The sequence below is a fragment of the Lethenteron reissneri genome, chromosome 25, assembly GCF_015708825.2.
Source record: "Lethenteron reissneri isolate LAM-NWPU_2019-01 chromosome 25, ASM1570882v1, whole genome shotgun sequence".
Taxonomy (NCBI): domain Eukaryota; kingdom Metazoa; phylum Chordata; class Hyperoartia; order Petromyzontiformes; family Petromyzontidae; genus Lethenteron; species Lethenteron reissneri.
Genome location: NC_083803.1, coordinates 13,896,565 through 13,915,820, shown reverse-complemented (window position 1 = coordinate 13,915,820; position 19,256 = coordinate 13,896,565). Strand labels below are relative to the sequence as shown.

The 19,256-nt window shown below is 51.0% G+C and overlaps 1 long non-coding RNA gene across 3 annotated transcripts; it reads left to right on the top strand.

Annotated features, from left to right (window-relative positions):
- Window positions 1-574: 574 nt before the first annotated feature.
- LOC133346925 (uncharacterized) lies at window positions 575-17,341 on the top strand. Of its 3 annotated transcripts, none has more exons than XR_009755664.1 (3): window positions 575-864; window positions 8,415-8,582; window positions 12,439-17,341. It is a non-coding gene; the product is annotated as an uncharacterized LOC133346925 (long non-coding RNA). The 3 variants fall into 3 exon arrangements; XR_009755665.1 differs by having other exon boundaries at window positions 8,415-8,598; XR_009755663.1 differs by having other exon boundaries at window positions 8,415-8,650.
- The last annotated feature ends 1,915 nt before the right edge of the window (window positions 17,342-19,256 follow it).

Sequence of the window (19,256 nt, the reverse complement as noted above, 5' to 3'; positions counted from 1 at the left end):
ATGTCCGACGGTTCGTACTGCGTATTAGGGGTGGGGGGGGGGGAGCTTCTTCAGCTTTGGTCAACTGGAAAGCATCTGTTGCTGCGGCTTTCAGCGCATGTGGAGCGAAACGTCGGACGTGGCAGGGCTGCGCTATGAACGGCACGGTGCCGCGTGAGTTCCCGCCGACTGTGATTTTTGCACACAGCGTTTTAATACGTTTTTTTTTTGGGGGGGGGGGGTATTTGCTGGTTTATTCTCGGATGTTTTTGTTGCGCGTCGTCGCTTTGGGATGTTCTGTGTTCATATTTAGTTTGTTGACGTTGCACCCGTCTCAAGAGCCGCATGGCTCACAGGGCTCTACCTAATAAATGAAACTTGAAGACTTGAAACTTGATGATGCGCGGCCCTCCCTGGCTTGTCGGCTTGTGCCGCGTGTTGTTCCGCGTGGTGTCCGACGTTCCGAGAGCTTCTTCAGGAACCGAATTCAGCAGCTCGACACTCCACACCCCAAAGCTCTTTTAATCTCGTTCACTATACACAATGTACACAATGTGCGTGTGTGTGCGTGTGCTATCTCGGTCATCTCGGTCAGTCGACCCATGGCACCTGCTGGGTCTGCCCCGTGACCTCCTGCCAGCGGGCGTTCGACACGTCACGTGGCCTCAAGGTGCACTTGGCCTGGCACAAGCGTCGTGGTGACGTCACCGCCACTTAGTGGCGAATGGCGGTTGTTGTTGTTGTGCCAACTCTTATCCGTTACAATTTAAATTGTGCTGTTTGTTGCTGGGCGATTGATGTGTTGGGGCCTTTCGGCCCTGCGCTGAGCGACTGTCTTTGAAACAAACAACCCGATATGACGCAGAACACAAGACGCCCCCAAAAGTAAGGCACCAAAACGGATCACACAGGGAGGGGGTGCATGCGTGTTGGGTGTGCGGGGGAAATAAGTGCGCCGTATAATCGGGAGACTACGGTCAAACATTGACGTTACCGTGGCAACGACCTCGTTAGCAGCGGGGACTGACACCGCCTGGTCCTCCCTCCTCCACCTCCATGCCACGACGGAACCGACTCGATGTCTCCCCTCCATCGGGGGGGGGGGGGGTTACCGCAGCTGTGGATGTTGCAAAAGGGAGGGAGATCAGAGACCCTCCCTCCCGTTCCCCCACGTGCCTCCCCCCTCCTCCACCACCCGTCCCATCTATCTATCTCCCACCAACCCCATCTGTTCCGCAATTGCCTCGGACCCAAGGCCCTCGCTTCGATTGCCTCGGCGCGGACTCAACGACAGCCCCAAAGGTCGCGAAGAACTCCCGCGAACGATGGGAGGGAGAGCGCCCGGCGGCACAAACGCAGCGAGTTGGCACAGTCGGGAGGGGGCGATTTGGTGGTTGGTGGTGGGGACACGGTGGGGTCTCGGCTGCCACTCATCTCAGTCGCTTCACCCACAAACGCCTGGTTCGCGTCCATGGACCTCCTCGCCTGCGGACCTTGGGACACGTCGCGCGGCGTCGAAGTGCACCCAGCCTGGCACAAGCGCCGTGGTGACATTATACCATAACGGACTGAAATATGTGCACGTGTGTGTGTGTGTGTATTTGTGTACACATGTGAGCGCATGCCTGTGCGTGTGTACACGTGTCTGTGTGTGTGTGCCTGCGTACACACACGAGTTCAAGCCTTGTGTACACATGTGACTTCATGCCTGTGCGCGTGTGCGCATGTGTACACACGTTAGTTCATGCCCATCTCTGTGTATGCACGTGTGTTTGTTTTTTAAGCATTTGCCAAGACGCATAGCGTCTGCAAAGTGGGGCTATACATCTTGAAATGTGAGAGCCGTTTCTTTGCCTTTGCCAAATCTACCGACCTCTCGCGCCGCCCTCCCTCCACGTCCCAACCACTTGCCAACGCAAGTTCCTTCTTATATTTGTGTTGTCGTCGTCGTTGTTGTTGTTAAAGCCGATGACGTCACGAGCAGAGTCCGGGAGCCGTAATGAATTCTGAGCGAACGGAACCGAATGTTGATACAACTTGATCCCGTATGTGGTGGTGGTGGTTGATTGTGATGGTAGAAGTGGATAGTGGTGGTGGTGGATGATGGTGGTGGTAGTGGATTGCGTTGGGGGTGGATTGTGGTGGTGGTTGGCTGGCGTGGTATTGGATTGTGGTCGTGGATTGTTGTCCGAATAGATAGTGGTGGTGATTTACAGTGGAGGTGAATTGTGGTGGTGGATTGTGGTGGTGGTGGATTGCGGTGGTGGATTGTGGTGGTGGATTAATACGGTGGTGGATTGTGGTGGTGGATTAATACGGTGGTGGATTGTGGTAGTGGATTGTGGTGGTGAATTGTGGTGGCGTGTTTGCACAATGTTCGCTTTATTCCCTGAATTAAATTCGCAGGTCCCTAATATTTGCTCATTACATCACATCACATTGAAAACAGCCCCCACCCCCCAACTCCCCCCCCCCTAAAAAATAACAGCTGTAAGAATAATCACTGTTTTATTTAAGTGGTCATTTATAAACAACACGTTACGTTTCAAAGGGTGCATTATGTCGAGAACATTACAGTGGTGAGTGTGATTCGTGTAGATGCATATGTGGCAGCGTTTCATATAAAAGGCTAATATCGCATCCACCACCACCAGCACCACCATCATCATCATCAGCCATGATCTATCCACTGCTGGACGAAGGTCTTCCCGTGCCGTCTCCATCCCTCGCGGCGCCGCGATGTTCACAATCCATCTCACGCGTGCTCACGAGCTGATCTCCATCGCTCCATCTCCCGCGTTGGCCGTTCCTCGTGGGCGCTCAGTCACCAGCGTTAACCTGCGATATACAACAACAAGAAGATAAACAACAACAATCTTGTTGTTGTTTATCAACAACGAGATATACAACAAGATAAACAACAATATTAACAATATTAACAAGATAAACAACAACAAGATGAACAACAACGAGATATACAACAACAAGATACACAACAACTGCAGCTACATACTATTAACATTCCTTCCCTTTGTTAATGCTACCCCCTATCCTCTCCCTTTGATGCTGCTAATCCTGCATAATGCACGGGCATAATATGACTTTGAAACCCCCGCCCACCTACGCATTTCCCATAAATATGCTAAATTCCTCTTGATATGCAAATTATTTTATCAAGGCGCTCTTCTTCCCCCTCCAACCCAGCTTAAATATACGCTCCAAGCTTGGTGATGTTTCATTCTTCACCTTAGGACTGCTGCTTGCGTTGTAGCCGAAACGTCGTGAGAATTATTTTATTATGTTTTATTATTATTTTATTATTTCCCTTCTACGTGACTTTACCGAAAAAACCAAGAAGAAGATACACAACAACAAGATACACAACAACAAGATACACAACAACAAGATACACAACAACAAGATACACAACAACAAGATACACAACAACAAGATACACAACAACAAGATACACAACAACAAGATACACAACAACGAGATAAACAACAACGAGATATACAATAACGAAAGCAATCGCAACTATTGATCGTTAGGTCGTGGCCGAAAGCTCGCTTTCAAAAGGTACTGTGCAAAAATTATGGATACGTACGACAAAATAATTTTAGTTTTTTTCAAAGTATTTTTTTGTTCGTATATTTAATTTCCAGAAATGGAGCACTTAGCCGGGCACCGTTTGAGGTCCCGAGTTCGAATCCAGGCGTGTCGGGCACCTGTGCAATAGTCGCGAACAATCCCAGGTGTGGGATTGCTCCGTGCGCGCTCGATACAAATCCAGCCGCTCAATTGAAGGGTTTTCGTCTCGTCGGCCAGGGCGATGACGTCACAAAGGGGTGAGTGCGATGACGTCACAAGGGGGGGGGGGTGCGACTCTCCTCCACCGCATCTCGGCGCGCGTCACCTGTCACGTGAGCCGGCAGTCTTCGATTGTTTTATTTATTTATTCACATTGACGCGTCTTTAGCCAGGAGAGCCGCACAGTCTCAAGGCTCTATGTCGGGAGGGTCCCGTCACGTGTTTCGCAGTAAGGGGGGGTGGGGGTGGGGTGGACGTTGCGATGGAGTCATTTACAGGTTGTGTTTCAGCGTTGGAATGTTTTGGTCAAAAGCAGTGACATTGTTGTACAGTATACACACACGTATATATGTTTTTTATCTATGAGGGGTTGATGGGGGAGGGAGTCGGGAATCGAACCCATGCGCTTAGTGCTGCGCGGCACGTGCCATCGCTGCGTAACGGCTGCAGCCTGATCCCTCCATGAGTCAAGTGAATACCTGGCTCACGTGAAGGAACAAAAACAACAACAACAAAAACAAGAACAACAACAACAGCAACGAGACGGGCTGTCAATGTTTCGACGAAACAAAGAAAACCGAACGCAGACATGAATCGAAAATAAATCGAGATCCCCCCCCCCCCAACCCTCACCCCCCACGGGGAACGATTCGAAGCATTGCAGCGAGCGCGGAGCGTGAGAGTCGATCTCGCTCGACGGCTCGAGCGAGCGATCGGTGGACACCATCGACCCGCGCGAACTCCGCAGACGTCCGAATCTCCCTGTGACTCAACCTCACAAACGCGCGGACCGCTCCGTTTATTTCCCAGAGACAACGACACAGGACCCACGTGTAGCCTCAACATTCATAATCAACGTTTTTGGGTTAGATCGCGTTATTTATAAATGTGTCGTAACCCTCCACCACCCGAAACGGCCAATTAGTAAAAAAAGTGTCACTTTGACAAAAGACAAATAGTTCACAACTTTAGCCCACCGGTGTGTTGAAGAGTGAATTCACAACATTTACAATTTTTGAGTAGCACGACGTTTCGCTGGTAATTACATCCAGCATCATCGGGCAATTTACCAGAATATACTTTCGGGGCAAGTGCTGTTTAGCGAGCAACTATGAAGGCCGGCACGGCACTCGATAGGGGGGGGGGGGGGGTGAGCGGCCTGCACCACGCCCGACCGCCTTTGTCCCCCAGTGGCGATGTTTACACACCGCACCAGGTACGCTCACTTGAGGCTGAGTCGACCTAAGGGAGGCACAGGACCGGTTCAGATAATCGTCACTGGTGTCGGCCGCGAGCGGGAACCTCTCCACTCTGCTTCGTCACTCATGGGGAGTTCAGAGGGTCGACTGATTTGATGACATCAAATATTAAGGCAAGTGCTCAGTTTTTTCGGGACTGATGCTAAGCCCCCCTCCCCCCCCCCGTCTTTTAGTGGCGCGCTCCAGGTTCGGCAGCAGATTCTCCAACTCCTCAAGAGTGTGCGGCAATTACCACGCGAATTATAATATTGTTCTACAGGGACTAGAGCTCTAAACGCGCGTATGGCTCCATCCCAGCCCTGACAAAAATAAATAATAATATAAACCACCAGGGCAGGGCTCAAGGGTTGATTGGTTTCACTCCGAGGGCAAGGCGAAGTCTCGTGTGCTCCAAGTCTCGTCGTGCTCCAACGTTCACAAACGTTACAATACCTTCAGTAAACCAAGGAGTTTACACCATTGGAACCTCCTTTGCCAGTAGCAAAATATTATCATTAGTTTTTTACCCTTTTATCTGGCAACAAGACTGACACCTTTTTCTACAAGGAGTCATGTTTGCATTGACCACAATACCTGCGGTCGGAATGCAAACAAAAAACACACAACTCTGATAATGGATATGCACTGTCCTTGAAATGTATTGGTCCACTCCCGAGACAGCTTTCCTTAGAGCCTAGTCTCACATGGTGTTGGACCAGATGACGCCAAAAAGCGCACAACTCGAAGACAATGCACCATCAGAGTAATGAGAGCTCGGGGTGAGCAGCTACATCATGGGACCTCCTTTTGTGTCGAACAGGGAGGGCAACCGGTTTCGCCCTTGGGGAGTTTCATCAGCACGTCCAGACTTCTAAAAGACACAATACCGGAACGAGCGTCAGACGTTACAGACGAGACGGGGGGGGGGGGGTCTTATTCAACGAAACAAGAAAGAATGTATTAAAAAAACACAAAACACGAGCGTGCATAATGAGTGTGTGTACTCGCTCCTATTATTGGGGGCGCCCCGGTGCCTCGGTGCCACTTAGGCCAAGATTGGCCGAGAGTTGGGGAGAGAATTCCTGACATTTTTCGGCCACAAAGACCAACAAAGAACCCCCTCAATACCCAGGCAGGTCCCCACCTCCTCTCCCCCCCCCCCCATGCCCTAATTTAATGCGGCTGCTATTTGAGATTCCTCATACGCACTCAGAGAATGCGAACACACGATAACCAGTGTGTGGCTGTTTTGTGTAAGCTCACGTGTGTGTGTGTGAGAATTCAGGTGTGTGTGAGTTCAGGTGAGTGTGTGTTCAGGTGAGTGTGTGTGTGTGAGTTCAGGTGAGGTGTGTGTGTGTGAGTTCAGGTGAGTGTGTGTGTGATAATTCAGGTGTGTGTGTGAGTTCAGGTGAGTGTGTGTGTGAGTTCAGGTGAGTGTGTGTGTGAGTTCAGGTGAGTGTGTGTGTGAGTTCAGGTGAGTGCGTGTGTGTGTGAGTTCAGGTGAGTGTGTGTGTGTGAGTTCAGGTGAGTGTGTGTGTGTAAGTTCAGGTGAGTGTTGTGGGGAGCGGTAGTGTAGCGGTTAGCGCGCTGCGCTACGCTGCGAACCCGGCGACACGGGTTCGATTCCCGCTCACGGCCAACACCAGTGACGATTATCTGAACTGGTCCTGGGCCTCCCCTAGGTCGACTCAGCCTCAAATGAGTAGCTGGTGCGTTGTGTAAACATTGCCATTCGGGAGACAAAGGCGGTCGGGCGTGGTGCTGGCCACCCACCCCCTCGTGTACCGTTCCGGCCATTTATAGGTGCTCGCTAACAGCATTTGCCCCTACAGTCTGTTAAGGCTATATGGGGGATCTTTGTCTTTGTGTATGTAAGCCCTCGTATGTGTGTGTGTCAGCTCACGTGTGTACATGTGTATGACCTATGGTGTGTGCGTGTGTGTATGTGGGAAGCGGTAGAGTAGTGGTTGAGAGCTACGAACCAGGCCACCCGGGTTCGATTCCCGCTCACGACCAACACTAGTGACGATTATCTGAACCGGTTATGGGCTTCCCCTAGGTCGACTCAGCCTCGAATGAGTACCTGGTGCGATGTATAAACATCGCCACTGGGTAAACATCGTCACTGGAGAGACAAAGGTGGCCCGGAGTGGTGTTAGCCAGCCATCCCGTCGTGTTCCATGCCGGCCTTCATAGGTGCTCGCTAACAGCGATTGGGATATTGGTCATTGTTGTGTATGTTAGCCGCTGTGTAAGAGTTCAGGTGTGTGCGAGAGAGAGTTTGTATGTGTGTGTATAAGCTGGTGTTTGTGTAAGAGTTACGGCGTCTGTGTGTCAAAGTTCAGGTGTGTGCATGTGCGTTTAAAACTCACGATCGTGCACCCTTTCTACAGTCTATTGCATCAATGTTATTCTTCATTATTCCAATTCCAATTCCCCTGCAGTAGAGATCGATATCTCAATTTTCCTCCGCACGGGCATTAAACGATCATGGGCGCCCGAACGAGCCACCTCGCGTGTCCGTGGGGAGCGGTGGCGAAGCGCTGAGTTGCAATGCGCGTTACGAACACGGCAAGGAACAAACAAACAAAAAAAACAATACAATCGTACGGCTCCAATTTCACTCGACAATAATGGTAACCATGGGCGGGAATCGAACTCTGAGCGGGGCCGTGTTCATAGCGCATTGCAACTCAGCACACCGCTCCCCACGCAGGAGGAAATTGAGATATCGATCTCTACTGCAGGGGAATTGGAACAATAAAAAATAACAAAGATGCAATAGACTCGGGGAGAATAAACCCAATACCAATTAAGAACGAAAAACACAAGTGCACGCGATTCTAGAAATGAGAATCGCATGGAGAAGCAAACTTTACTGATGGCTCTCCGATCTGCCATTTGGTGCCATGGTGGCAACGCACGCGGCTTGTAACTCAGCACTTGTACAGGCGACGGTTGGTAAATCACACGCAGATGTCGTGAAACTCCTTTCGCATTGGTGTCGAGGAGATGTCGTTCCGTGGCTCGCCAGGAGAACGCGGTCCAGCAAAGCGCAGACTCATATCATCTGCTCCCTCTGCATGGGGTACAGGCGTTGCCAACTCGCACGGCGTGGTTTTTCATTCGAGTGCTCCGGGTTCTTCCCTACATCTGCAAACACTCGTTCATTGGCTGAAGCGCCTACATAGAGGACCGCGGAGCTTGGAGGAATGTTTATGGCGCCGCGTCACCGCCCGGCAGGCAGCCAACCCAAGCTTGCATGTGGTTCATCGGTGATTGTCAGATTCAATTTGCATGAACGACGTTCTGTACATATTTTTTTTTAAACGTCTTTGTTACTACAGCGGTGCGACAATTCGCTCGTCTTGCTGGGCTCTCTTTCAGGAGCTAAAGCGAGTAGCTCAACGATCTCAATCGACGATGTCGCGTCGCAAGCTGCTCCTTGGCTTCGACGCAGGCCGGCCGGTGTTACTCATCCAGTTGGCGAGACGATCGAGGGATAGAGAAGGGAGCTTCTCAATTCAACTCGCCGAAGAAGCTGCTCCCAGCCGCGTGAGTGAAGATGTGGGTAGGAGAAAATCTCTTCGTGATCCACCCCCCCCCCAACCGTTGGATCATTGGTAAAAATACATCCCCGCCACACACCTTTAACGCATTAGCCTTCCTGGATGCACGTAAATTTAACCGATAAAACAAAGCTGAAACAGCACCATTCTCTCAACGTCCAACCACTCCACGCCACCTCCACCCTCCGCACACAAAGTTTTTTTTTAGTTTTTTTAAACGTTGCAAGATTTGTATAATTTTTTTTTAAAATATTTATTTTAAAATCTTGACTAGCTGCGCAGATTTCTAGTCGAGTCGAGGCTCAAAAACCCCTTCGAGGTGGTGTGCCGTGCTCGCTAAGAGAACGCGCGCCTTCCGTGGGCTCCCGTCGGGGCCCTGAGCGGCCACGTGCGTCGCTCGGCATTGATCCGCGCCACGTGGCACTCGTGAAGGTAATTGCGGCTTCTCCGCGCTGCGAGGTTGAGGGCGCGGAGCCTCAGATGTAGTCAAGAAACCATTCGGGTGGGTCGGGGTGGGGGGTCTCAGCGAGACGCCGCAGACAAAGATTCCCCCGTGTAGCCTCAAGAGAATGTTGGGGCAAGTGCTTTTAGCGAGTAACAGCGCCTATGAAGGTGTGTCAGCTTACGTGTGTACATGTGTATGAGCTATGGTGTGTGTGTGTGTATGTGGGAAGCGGTAGTGTAGCGATTAGCGTGCTGCGCTACGAACCTGGCCACCCGGGTTCGATTCCCGCTCACGGCCAACACCATCAGTGACGATTATCTCAACCGGTCCTGGGCCTCCCCTAGGTCGACTCAGCCTTTGCCGTCGCCCAGTGCTTAAGATTTATAAGTCGCGAAAATGTTTACTAATTTAAGGATGAGTCCACACGACAAAGAGGCCTTGTTAAGTTAAATTATTCGCCGCCACTGTCATTTGCTCGTGAGCGAGAGTCGAACTCGGCTTGCCGGGTTCGTAGTGCAGTGCACGTAACCACCACACTCTCTGATTTAAAGCTTTCGTGACTGCAGGGATTCATATTCTTGGTAAAGTCACATAGAAGGGAAATAATAAAATAATAAAAATATTAAACAATACAAATTCTCACGACGTTTCGACTGCAACACAAGCAATCATCATCAGGTGTGAAATCCACAGCAAGAAAATCTTCTTGCTGTGGATTTCATGAGAATTATTTATATATTTATTATTTTATTATTTCCCTTCTACGTGACTTTACCGAAAGAACGAAGAATATATATACACCACACTCTCGTTCGCCGTGCACACATGCGCATAGACACACGCAAAGACAAAGACGCATACACACACACACACACGCGGGCGCGCGCGCGCATAATAAAAAAAATGAAATGAACATTTTAACGTTCCTGTGGGAACGTAACGTGAGAATATTAATCCGAGCACAATTGCGCGAGTTACAACCTCGTGCTTCCCGAGGCGCGCCGAACCACTTGAACGTTGTCAAAATTCGTCTCCCGTGTCTCGCAATTGTTATCTACCCCCCCCCCCCACTCGCGCATCTCTGGCTGCCAGGTTCATGCGATGAGCGTTCCACTAACTCAAGTTCAAGTTCATTTATTAGGTATAGCCCTGTGAGCCATTCGGCTCTTGAATCGGGTGCAACCGCAACAAACAAAAATATGAACAAAAAAACATCTTAAAGTGAATATGTGACTGAGTGCAAACAGAAAATCCAATTAAAGACAGCAAAATATTGCAGAAAAAACACCGTACACCAACCAGTGGCATGCAAGTCAAACAACCAACAACAACCACAAGACAACTTAGATTAAGGCCATCAGTCTAACTCTGTACTACAACAAACAAACATAGCTAAACCACCATTGGTACCTCATTTGCCAGTAAAAAATATGATAATTAGCTTTTTACCCTTTTATCTGGCAACTGACACCTTTTTTCACGTTTCGGGACAGGACCACCCATCCAGCGAGCTTACACCCCCCCCTCCTCCTCCCTCTCTGTGAGTGTGTCTACGTCGAAGACGCGTGCGAGTCTCAAAGGCTCGCGTGCGTTCACGAGGCTCCTGCTACATGGGGATGACTTGGGTGCTCGCGTGTGAAAACAGAGAGGCAGCCGGGGAAACTCCGGAGAACACAGGTCGCAGTGCGATGGTCGCGATTCTGACATGCTCGCTACTTCCTCGTGTGCACCGTTCTTGCTGTCCCCATGAGCCCAATTGCAAAATGAGCGTGTCAATTGCACATGGATCGCAATTGATACGATTTGATGCATGCATCATTCGCCTTCACGGAGCTGTCGGTGGAGGTGCAGCCCTGCAATTTTTGCCCACGCCCCTTGCTGCTGAAAGGGCCCTCCGTTCGAGGTTCTTTTGGCCTACTCTTCCACGCTGGTCGTAAGTCTTTGAAGAGGTGGGATTACCCACACTTTGCCTCACCATGTATATTGCCGGGGGGAGGGGAGGGGGGAGGGGCGGCGGGTGAGGATGGGTTATTGAAATTCGACCATTGTTTCAACTGCCGCGCCGAGAAATCGAAAACAGGCGAGCTGTGCATTGCAATTCCATGCGCGCTGACCCCTGCACCACGGCACACCGTCGGCAGTCTCTATAAAACTTAATGAGCTCTGGAGTCGGATAAGGAGTGTGGGGTGGTGGTGGTGGTGGTGGGGATACAGGGGGAGAGAGATCCCACGGGACCATTACACAGGCACGTGACATTCATTTTGAAGTTGGTGGTGGGGGGGTTGGGGGGAGGGGGGTTGTGGGGGGGGGGGGCATTTGTTTTGTAGAACTTCGCCGTCAGACGAATGAATGATTTGAGTTGTTTTTTTTATCCGTGCTCTAAAGCGCGCACACACATACGCCGTCACCGGCATTAGTCGACCAAGAAATTCGCCTCCCGTTGAGTGTCACCGTAAAGCCGACGGATATCAGACGAGGCCGGCGCGACCTGTTGAGAGATGGCGGACGGCTTGGGAAAGGGCCTTTATCCAGCAGTGGATTTATCATGGCCGGTGATGATGATGAAGGCAGTGACATTCGTGAGGTTGGTGAATGTTTTTTGTCTGCATGAACACCCACCGCCAGACGCAGTCACTTTGTGTTTCATTTGCAACAACAACAACAGCAGCAGCAGCAAACAAGAACATTTCAGTCGAATTAAACCAAATCGCCGGTGATGCTCCCGTGGCACAATGCACTTGAGATCCGTCTGTCCCCGCTTCGATTTGATTCGATCTCCCGGTACGGAAGTTGAAGACAATGGTTCGGGTTTCTCGCCTGGCTCCTGCCCGCCTCTCACACCCGGCAGCACGCAATGCGTTCACCACAGTTGCTCTAAGGGCAGCTCGCACGTGGCGAGGTAGAGCGTGGGCACTCCAAGGTCTTCCAGAACGTCTGCCAAGCGTGGAAGAGTCGACAAAATACCCTTCTAAAGCGCTCTCTCTCTCTCTCTCTGAAGTGGATGCCCCTTCCGCCAGCAGTGGCGTGAGCAAGGAACCTGCAAGGTTGCGCCTTTACCCCCCTCCCCCCGACAGTCAAAGGAATTAATTGTGTCCTGGATGGAGCGGGCGGGAGGGTGGCTGCTTGTTTCATCTTAAACGGGCAGTTTATTTAGCCCGAGTTGTCCTCGACCCGCTTTGCTTTGGTTTCCATGGGGGGAGGGAGAAAGGGGAAAAAAACGAGAGGAAACCCTCCCCCCCCCTCTCGAATTGGATCTTATCTCGCGTGTGCGTGACTCATGGGGCTCGCGGTGTTTACTCGCGAAGCGCGCGACACGCGGGGGATTCCATGCCGCGAACAAAAGTACGAGACCGCCGAATGATGATGATGATGTTTTTTGTTTTGTTTTTCTGGCAGTCGCGAAAGCTGTCGGGCTCGCAGCAGCTGCACCGGGGGCCCCCACGGATCGGAGGGGATCCAAGCGCCACAGGCGAAAAGGAAGAGGGGTGAAGAGTGGGCCCCGCGGATAGGGGACGGGTTCCCCATGGATAGGCGGGTCCTCCTGTGACGAGGGGTCGGCGGGGGTCAGAGTTTTCTTTTTCCCCTAGCGTCAGGGCCCATGGCAGCCAGGCTAACGCACACTGTGTCGTGTATTTGCTCAGATTCCGAGACATCGCCATCTTCGCAATCATCATCGGCAGCATTCTCCATCACCACACCGCTTACGAGCGTTGTCATCATCATCATCATCTTTTCACCATCAGCACCACCGGGCAGAGGTCGGATAAATGAACACCAGCTGATGGAAGAACCCTTCGATGAGAAGTTAAGAAGTCACCAGTAGGTGTAAAATGGATATGCTCCTCGCTGTCAGATGAACGTGGAATGTCCACAACTGATTAAGGACCGCCCAATGCAGAACAATCAATGCCCAGATATTCGTTTTCGCTATGAAATATACACGAATATAATCCACATATAACCCAATTCGTACACTTTATATATAGTAACGAATTGGCCACGTTTTGTTTACATGACAAACCTTACTAATTGGCTGTGTCGGGTGGTGGCGGGTTTAACGACGCATTTATATTTACGCGATCTAATCCCCAAAAATGCATCTATTGTGGAGCCTCTCCCTCCTTATCCGCATCTCTCCGGAGCCTCTGCCCTTGCTGCTCCGTTGCCTTTCCATTATTTCCTCTTGTTTCCCATGTTCTCTCTCTCATCTCTCTCTTCCATTTCACCCTTCTTTGAAATTGTCCCATTCACTGGAACATATCCTTGACTCTACCCCCCTTCCCGTCGTGGTCGTGTAGCGGTCAGCGCGCTACGTTTCCGGCGATCCGAGTTCGATTCCCGCTCACGGCCAACACCAATGACGGTTTTAGTTCATCGTTCCTGCTTTAGGCCGACTCGGCCTCAAATGAGTACCCGGTGCGATGTGTAAACATCGCCACTTGGGAGACAAAAAAAGAGGCGGTCGGGCGTGGCGCTGGCAACCCACCCTCTCGTGCGCCGTGGCGCCCTTCATAGGTTCAGTGCTCGCCAACAGCACTCGCCCCCAAGACTTCTGTTAAGGCTATAGAGGGGGGGGGGGGGGAGTGCAGGTGGATTGTTGTCTCCGTGAGCATGCGTTAGCCACTCACTCGCCCGCACGCTGCTGCTGCTTGCTACTGCACCTGCATGTGTGACACACACGCGCGCGCGTGTGAGTGAGTTCCCATGGAAGAGAGTGTTGAGTGATGGCTCGGCGCTTGTGTCGGCGGCACTGCACGGTATGCGACCCCGTGATCGCAATCGTGGGCACGAGGTGCGAAGGGAGGAGTGGTGGGAACGGCGGCGGTGGTGATGGTGGTGGTGGTGAGCCGTGCCGGCCTTCATAGGTGCTCGCTTACATCATTTTCGCCAAGAGCCCGCGTAGTTTATACGGTGGGTCTTTGTTTTGGCGGTCGGGGTGTATTGGGAGCGGTGGCGCAGCGGTTAGCGTGCGGAACCGAAGACCTGTTCAGATATCACTCGCCACTGATGTCATCCAAACACAGGTCGCTAAGTAAACAGCGCAGGGCTCTAACCACTGCGCCACCGCTCCCAAAATGCAGTTATGCGCTACGAACCCGGCGACCTGGGTTCAATTCCCGGCCACAGCCAAAATCAGCGGCGAGTGATTTTCGCACTGATTCTGGGCCTCCCTCTGGGTCGACTCAGCATTGAACGAGCGCCTGTCGTTGTACGGAAACATTTGATGAAGGCGAGCGGGCGTGGTTTTGGCCACATAACCCTCCCGTGCGCCGTGCCAACAGCCTTCACAGGTCTTCTTGGTTCTTTCGGTAAAGTCACGTAGAAGGGAAATAATAAAAATTCAACATAATAAAATTATTATATTTATTATCATTTTACTACTTCCCTTCTACGTGACTTTACCGAAAGAACCAAGAAGATGAATCCCTGCAATCACGAAAGCTTTAAATCGAAATTTAACCTTCACAGGTGTTCGCTAGCAGCCCTTGTCCCCAACAGTCTATTGCAGCGTATTCCGAGTATCTTTATCTTTGTGAAGCCGGGTCACAGCTGAGCGAATCAGTTGCGCAATAAAAAAAATCATCCCCCCCCTCTCGAAATCGCGCAACGCAATCGTTGCCTGGCGACGATTTTTTTTCTGTCCGCATCTCGGCGAGATAAACGAAGTGACCGCAAACTCCGCAGCGCTGCGTGCAGCGCGCGACGAAAGACGCCGCCGCAAAGTGAATCGTCGGCGAGCAGAATTGCGTCCCTCCTGTGAGCAAGCCGCTTTCCGCGACCGACCAACACGCCACCACGTCCGCACGCCGGCGACCCCGTTGCATGCAACCGAGTTGCAATCGAGTTGCATGCAACTGAATTGCAACCGAGTTGCATGCAACCGAGTTGCAACCGAGTTGCAACCGAGTTGCAACCGAGTTGCATGCAACCGAGTTGCAACCGAGTTGCATGCAACCGAGTCGCATGCAACCGAGTTGCGCGACTCCCCGAGCGAGCTCAGCGTGCCGGGAGGCGGCGGGAGGACGTCGGCGGTGTCGGAGCTCGATCGCTCGCGGCCGCGTGCTCCCCGTGAATTCCACGTTAAACGCCGAGTCAGAGGCTAAATCTGGTCTCAATTTCGCCGGGGGGGTGGGGTGGCGGGCGGTTAAACCGCGGTGCGCCTTTTTGGCTGTTGTTGCTGCTGCTGCTTACAATGATTGCTCCTCGCGGAGAAGCCGGCGACGCGCTCGGGTCGACACCGAGCGGCGGTGACGTCTCCGCCAACGCGACGACTTTGAGGCCCGCGTGGTCGCAGCGATGGAGATCGCAGGCGACATGCGTTGACCGACTGACGGATGCCACAGCCATGTTCGACAGTGTTCCACTTTTGCTTGCGTTTTATCCGCCCGGCGCTCCGCTCATTGTTGTGAGCGTCGCCCGTCCGTGCTCCGCTGTTGCTGGTGGGCGATTGCCTTCAACTGCCCAGTAGCGTCATTCACGAGCCTCTTACACACGCATCGACTTTCAAACATACATATAAAGACAACGATCCCCCCGTGAAGTATGTAACAGACTGCTAATGCAAGTGCTGTTAGCGAGCATCTATGAAGGCCGGCACGAGAGGGTGGGTGACTAACACCACGCCCGGCAGCTTTTGTCTCCCTAGTGTCGATATTTACACATCGCACCGAGTACTTCTTTGAGGCTGAGTTGACTTAGGGGAGGCTCAGGACCGTTCAGATAATCGTCACTGATTTTGACCGTGAGCGGGAATTGAACTCGGGTCGTGTTATAATTGTGCAAGTGTTATTAACATCTGTTTCCATTACCATCATCATCACCGGTCTGCCACGCACGGTGCGACTGAAGTTCAACACGCGCACGCAGCGCCCGATGATCCTAGTAGCACAAGTAGCTACACATGCAGCTACGGGCCCCGCACCTTCAAGGGCCCCGCGCTAAGTGCAATCAAGCTATCAATTCCGGTTCAGTGATTCTGAACTTGCTATATTACTATAGTACTATACTGCCTTCAACTTTCATGAACGACTGGGTGTTTAAGGTTAGCGATTTGACGTATTATGTGCCTGTATAGCAAATGAAAAAATACAATTACTTTCCTATGCAAGTAAAAAAATGTGTGTTTTAATATTTATGTGTTTTTTATTTAAATTTAGGGCCCCTTTATAACATAATCCTACAGGCCCCGCACTAGCTTAATCCGGCACTGGGTACACACAGCGTTGCGTTTCTCCACGAATTCTTTGCGCACTCGCGAGCGTTGACTTGATCCATCCGATGCGCACGTGTCTCTACGTTTTCCATCCGTGGCTGTACCGAAAGTTAGCGCTCGCCGATGAAACCCGCGCGCCGTTCGGGCACGCCGTCGGTCAGTGTTCTTCACATCACGATCCAGTTCGCATTCTGCGTCTGACCCCGTTTAACCCCGGACCGTGTCCCACCCATCTTGGCAGCGCGACGCGCACGCACGCACTCCTCACTCGTGTTCCTCAATCTCCGCCGCAACCGCACAGCACTTAGGCATCATCCACACAGCATATGCAGTACTAGCCCTTGCGGTTTGCGATTATTGATAGGGAACAAACACGCTTCGTTTTTCCTCCCACCCCTTGAGCAGAGACATGTTGGACGAGGTCGACCTACCGACACTTTACCCCCCACCACATGCGCGAAACTGCAGATCGGAGTGGAAAGATGTTAACTCCCTCGCCTGGCATGCAGGAGGTCGTGCGTTCGATCCCGACTCCGACGCCTGCTTATTTTGAGTTTGCGTGTTCTCTCCGTGGTCGCGTGGATTTTCCTCTGGGTGATGTAGGGTTTTCCCTCCACATTTAGAATCAACGTCACGCGTTTAGAGTATGTGGCTGCTGCTATACCTTCCCACATGATGAGCCACTTCGTTGAGCTATCATTTGTGGCCAGGTCGCTTCTGAAAAGGAGCTATAGAGCTCAGTGGGCCTTTCTTGGAACAAATAAAAAAAGTTTAGTAACTGTGATGGTGGTAGTTCAGTTGTCGTGCCTGATAGAATCGAATCGAACCGGCGACCTCTGGATTGCATCTCTAGCCTGTGAACCAATTTCACCGTGGCAAACTCTAGATATTTCCACACACACACACATAATGTGTCAATATACGTATAGAAGGGCTGGTGCACTCTAATGAACCCATTAACGTGACTTCAAAACCGCTCGCCCAGACGCCCGCAAATTAGCGATGCCAGGAAGCGTGACACGCGGTCTCGGAGCGCTGTAACTCGTGTTTCTTGGAACATACAATCCCCGGGCAGGACAGTGTGTGTTTCTGAGAGCCCTGAGGATGCGGGGGTCTGTGAAAAAAGGGGAGAGGGGTGGGGCTGCTTGTAAGGAAGGGGGGGGGGGTGCGAAAGGGATCGGGGAAGACAGGATAATCACCTTTCTCCAGCAAACACCCGATAATGCCGCCAGCATGTGGCGCAGGTATTTATTCTCCTGGTCTTTTTCATCTCTTAGGAATGCATGACATCATGGCCATGTGCGGAGAGAGTCAAATAGTACTGACACTACTACTACTACTGCGACCGCTGCTGCTGCTGCTGCTCATCACAATCACCGTGCAGCTGCTGCTACTGCTGCTACTACTGCTGTTGTCGGTTGTGATTGTCTGGCAGAATTATAATACGGTACAGTATCTATTTAAGATACACAATACTGCGCTAATGATGTCTTGCAAGATGTTCATCATCAATATTATCACACTGCTATTTAGGAAGTTAATTTTTGTTGTTGAAAACATTTCCACTTATAGCTGCAGAGCCAGCTAGAATCGATTAGCAATAGCCACAAAATCTTCAAAAAAAGCATGTCCATTCTAAAATTAAAGTTTCTAGTTCCGTGAGGGCCGTGTTCTGACTTGGAGAGCGGCCAAAACATTAAACGTAGCAATTGGCTCGTTGTGATTGATCGTTCGCGACCTCTATTGCCAGGTGGCTTAATTATGACATTGTTATCATCTTTATCAGGCTACTATTGATGTCCTGCAAGATCGCTGTTCAGTCATTTCCGCCGTTTTCTCGAGAAACCAAAAGCGGGACAAACGTGAAATCCGTTCTTCGCGTGTTCACCGCCGCAGCGGGTGGCGAGACGGGAATTAGGAAATCGTTTTTTTTTCTTCCAAAAAATGTACTTCGGAAGTTGGTGGTGAGATTGGTGATGCACGCTGGGGTTTGAGGCATGCATAACCCGTGAGAAAGCATTCCAGCGTAATGCGCTTCAATAAACCGCCCTTTCCAAAAAAATATGGTTGTCGGCAGTAAGTTCATTAATCTTAGTTACAATTCAAAAAGAACCACACCAATACGGCCCCTTATTTTATGAAGTGCGTCTTAAGGCCACTTAGAGACAATTATATCAGAGAAGTGACGGGATGATCTCAGAATGAGAGCACCTGAATCGGGACGTTTCGCCAGTAATTACAATTAGCTATTGGCGAAACATCGTACTCAGATTGTAAATGTTGTGGCTTGGCTCTCCAACACACCGGTTAGTGCTGTACTAGTGACGAATTGGCACGTTCTGTTGACGTGACAACCCCTACTAGTTGGCTGCGTCGGGTGGTGGCGGGTTTAACGACACATTTTTTTTATTTACGCGATCTAACCCAAAACAACCTCTATTATGGATGATATTTGTCGCAAAAGCCTACGTGTTAAAGTGATTGGAATATCTGCCTGAGTCTCACATTGTGTTGGTGTCCCTCACGAGAGTGTGGCGGAAGAGAGCATTTATTTACGTTGAATTTTCCCTGTTGCGGTTCCAGTAACGGCGAGTATGAAAAAGGGAAAAATCCCCCTTAAGATGATTTGTGCAGCTGGCCGCCGGTTCGATCGCCCTTTTCAAAATGACGAACTTGCCAAAGAGATATCAAAGCAAATACCAAAAGTAACGCGAAGAGCTTAGAGGCGACATTCCTATATCAAAGCTTGCGGCGTGTAAAAACAATATCAAACAATACTCTGGCACGTGGTCGTGTCGGACGCTGTGAGATCCGACCGTGGTCCGTCCGGTGCTCCCTGCATCGGCTTCCGGTTGCAGATCCAGGCACGCTCATCGCACACAACCATGGGTGGAAAAAAACCCGATTTTTCCAGCGGCAGGCATCGGGTTTTTTCTTTAATACATTTAAACCCGATTTCGGGGAATTAAAACCTGGTTTAATGAATACGAAACTCTGATCC